The following is a 4752-nucleotide window of genomic DNA, read 5'->3' on the forward strand; positions in this document are numbered from 1 at the left end:
ATCTATACAAAAAAAAAAAAACTACACACCTTAAAAAAAACTTAAAAAACAAAAAAAGGGAAAAAAAAAAAAAAAAAAAAAAAAATTGCAAGAACATACCCAAAGATAATCGTCACAAATTCTACGATTTTTTCCCTACGATATTTTATTCCCACAGAAGAAAAAAGAATTTGGAGAGTTTTTTTCATACATGAAAGATGGACTTTTGGACGGAAATCGATTGAATTGAAGGAGGGAGAATGATGACTTGAAAAAGTGATAGATGGTAGATTACTTTATATTTTTTTTTATAATATAATAAAAAAACCAAACTACTTTGACTAAACGCATTTCAAAATAGTTGAATGTGAAAACGCATGTGAGAAAAATGAACAGTCCAGTTTTGTGCAAAAAAAGCAGTAATTTCCACTTTCACCAATAGAAAAAAAATTTAAAAATTTAAAAATATAAAAAATATTAATATTGAAAATTTTCAAATAGAAAAAAAAAATCTCCTTTCACGGAGAGAAAAAAAATTGAAAAAATTAAGTTCAATTATAAATAAAAGGGAACCTGAATAAAAAAATTACGATAAAAAAAAAAAGGACTCCATGCATGGAGTGAAAAATCATAAGTTGTTGTTTGATATTTGGAAATTGGAGTCAGAGGATAAGTAGCAGTCGTGGACTCCAGTAACCTTAAGCAAATGGACATAGGTGCAATATTCTTCATTTCGTGTAGACTGTAGTGCATTAATAATTGTAATGTAAATATGCATTTGGTTTATTCACAATCATAATTTCGATGGAATATGTTGGCAGATATGGATGTATATGAAGATTATAGCATAAGGGCTCTATCAAATGACTTATATTTCAAGTCTATCTCCACATACACTGTCAACATTAGGGAAGAAAAAATCTAATAGATTAGCTTCATATGTTTGGGAACACTTTACACTATTGGGCTCAAGGAATGATCCAGATGTTAGGTGTAATTGTAACTATTGTGGAATAGATTTTGCTTATTGCACCAAAAAGTGTGGTACCATCACATTGGGCAACCATTTGACAAACAATTGTAAGAAATATCCAGGTAGATTGGTGGATAAGAAGCAAAAAGTCCTTTCTTTTAAGAACAAAAAAGAGTGTGGTGAGAGCAATTGCTCTTGTTGCAATTGGTTAGAGTAAGAAAGAGTGTAGAGTCGCATGTACAAGGATGGTAATAGTGGATGAATTACCTTTTAGATTTGAGAGATGTCTTAACCACGGTAGATTGTGTAGTCACTCCTACCCCCGTAAAAAATTGGTCTAGAGCACAATTGGATAGTTGTAACTTTAATAGCAAGGCCATACATGCATTGTTTATGGCTATGTCTTCTGAGAAATTTAGGAGACTATCTATGTGTGAGGTACCTAAGGATGTTTGGGACATTTTACAAACCATACATGAGGGAACCCAGGCCGTTAAAAATTCTAAGTTACAGATGCTGACCAGTAGGTTGGAGAAAATCAGGATGAGAGATGATGAGACATTTGATGTCTTTTATGCGAGCTTAAATGATATAGTGAATTCCTCCTTCAACCTAGGTGAGAAAATTCTCGAGCCTAAGATAGTTAGAAAAATTATTAGATCCTTAACCCGAGTGTTTCAGGCCGAAAGTCACAGCTATTGAGGAAAGTAAGGACATAGACACTATCAAGGTAGAGGAGTTAGTCAGATCCCTCCAGACCTATGGGTTGACCTTAGACAATCCCGGTAAAGAAAAATCCATAGCCTTGAAAACCGCTAGGAATATCCGGATGGAATCTTCTGATTCTGATTTACCCAATGATGAGGAGATGGCCTACCTAACTAAAAAATTCCGAAAAAATATTTAGGAATAAGAAGAAGCCTCAAGAGAGACAAAGAGGTGGCCCGAGTGAATCTAGGAAGAAATCCAAATCCGTGAGATGCCATAATTGTCGCAGTTTCGGTCATGTGAAGAATGAGTGCCCTAGTGCTAAGAGATTTGAAAAGAAGGCTATGAATACTACTATCACTGATGACGAGTCTCGCTCGGACAATTAGAGTGAAAATCCACCTGTGAGGTGAGTGGAAAATATGTGGCCTTCGTTGCTAGGGGTAAAAGTGGATCCGAACAAGGGAGTGATAGGGAAGAGGACTTAGATAGTAGTGAAGAATCTCGTAATGAGGGTGGAAGTGAGCAAGATCTAGAAACAGCCTATGATAGGATGTATGAGGAAAGCCTCAAGATCTTAGCCACTAACTAGGCAATGAGCAAGAAAGTGAAGGAGCTTAGACTAGAGAAGGAACAGTTATAGGCTCGGGTTAGTGATCTCACCAGTAAGAATGAGATGTCCTCTAGGAGAGTAAGTGAGCTGACAATTGTGAATGAGACCTTAGCTATTCAGGTTAAACACCTTGAGAGTGAGCTAGAGTTGTCTAGGTCTCAGTTACTTGCCTTTTTTAGCAGTTCTGAAAAGCTAGATAATATTCTAGGTATAGGCAAGCCGGTGATAGGGAAGGTCTAGGTTTTGATCTAAATGTTGCGAGTACATCATAGGCCACCTTTGTTCGTGCTACTGACCAGCTAAACATTATGGCTAACCCCAAACCAAATATTGTGGGATCTTCAGGACGTAGGTCTAACAGATGTTGTAGGACCCGTCGGCCTAGGAATAGAAATCAGCGTAAGCATATTATAGGTCCTAGGTTTGCCCCTACATGTTTTCATTATGGGGAGTTTGGTCACATCCGTCCTAGATGTCATCAGTACCTGAACAATAGGAAAGACTTGAGCCTGAAAAAGAACAAAAATCAGGTGTCTGTTGGTCAGATTGGATTCCTTGCTAATCAAGTGAACCGTTTGACTCAATTGGTGACACAGCTATCTGGAAACAATCCCTGTTCTAGACAAGGTTGGGTGAAGAAAAGTGATTTCCCAAATTTGGTTGGAGATCGCGGTGCTCTTAAAGGAAAGAGCATTTATATACCTACTTGATTAGGTATTTGTCATGCATGCTTGGTTTTTGATTGATATATAATTATTGCATGTATTACGTGTATATTTTTTTTTTGTTCTGTTGCTTTTCATGCATGTGCAGTTTCACCTACGAGTTTTGGCACACACATATTTATTTTTGTCATTGTGTGCTTGATGTTATTCTATTTTTTGTGTGTGTAGTATTCATTTTAGGAAAATGAAAAACAGAAAAAACATTGAAAAATTGAAAAAGACAAAAATAGTTGGTTATGGAAATTTCTACAGCATGACACAAGCTTGCATGTTGTATCATGTAGGAGCTAAAATTGATAAGCTATAGAATAATTTCCATTGCTTGATTAGGTCTAGTTGGATTAATCTGTATAAGTGTCTTCATGTACCATCTGCACTGCACACACTATGAACTTGTTTGTGGGACTCTACCGTGTGTGTGAGATTTGGGATTACTGTCACATGTTGATGGGGTGACTTTGAACATGAATTGATCATATTTTTGTAGACCTTAACCCAAAAATCTTCCCCTTTAAATAAAAGCTCATATCTTAATGTTCTTCTTTGGGGCCTATTTGACTCGAGCAATTAAGCATGCGGGGTCTCTTAAAACCTGGTGCCTATGGTTAACTGACTTGGGTTAACCAGCCTAAAGCTCGCTACAAGGGTCATCTCAGTCGTTTAATGGAGAAGAACCTGCACTTAAGATGAAAAATTTAATGAGCTGAAAAAATATAAAAAATATGATGAACTAGAATTATTTAAAAAATTGAAAAACATATAAGCTCATAATAAGGAGGAGATAAGTAAAAATAATAAGTATAGATCCTACTACACGTTACATGGTTTGACTTTTATTAGTAGGAGAATATACTTATTGGCAGTGATTGGTATGTCCCTTCTCATAAATTTAAAGTTTGGAGTCCTGTTTGCATTGGAATAGTGACATTTTACACACATGAGTCACTTGTACTTTTTACTCCATTTTGGTCTAAACTGAGTATGTGGGGAGGTCTGCTACTTGTTAATTTTACTTTTGCATGCTATCAACTGTATTTTTGAGTTATTATGTGTTATTTTCTCAGCTTGTTCTTAATATGATTCCCTTCAACATTTGTGACAAAAAGGGGGAGATAAAAGTATAACTAAGGGAGAGAGGGGGGAGAAAAAAAATGTAAAAGAGCATACACGTAGGGGGAGAGCTATTGCATTTGCAATGTGTACATGATTTCATTGATTGCATTACTATATTTAGGGGTCGTTGGGGAGAGACATAGATATATTTACCTACTGCATAAAAGCATGAAAGCTTACAGTAAGGGGGAGCGTTGCATTGCATTCCATATCACATTCATCTGTTTGAGTTTTGATGTTTAGTGATGTTGGTGTCTTGGTTGGTGTTTTGATTGGCATCAATATCATGTCTCAAACTGTTATGTTAATTTGTGATTAAGAGCTTTAATTAATTTTTATATTTCCAGTATCACGTATTTTTACACTGGTTATATGAGTTTGTGGATTTCAAGAAACAGGTACACGAAGGAATGCAAGACTCAGTGATTGGGTTTGCTGGATAGTTTAGTTTTTGGTTGTGAAGTCCTGACTTCTTTTTTTATTGTCCTGACTTCATTTGTAGAGTTTTGTCACAGAATGCCAAAGGGAGAGTTTGTTAGGTCTAAAAGTGTAATTGGCGATTCTGTGGACAAAATGAGCTAAATTTTATAATTGTAAAAGTCAGGGACTTAATTGAACATTGGCGTAAAAGTCAGAGACTT

This window comes from Olea europaea, chromosome 10, assembly GCF_002742605.1.
Source record: "Olea europaea var. sylvestris chromosome 10, O_europaea_v1, whole genome shotgun sequence".
Taxonomy (NCBI): Eukaryota; Viridiplantae; Streptophyta; class Magnoliopsida; order Lamiales; family Oleaceae; genus Olea; species Olea europaea.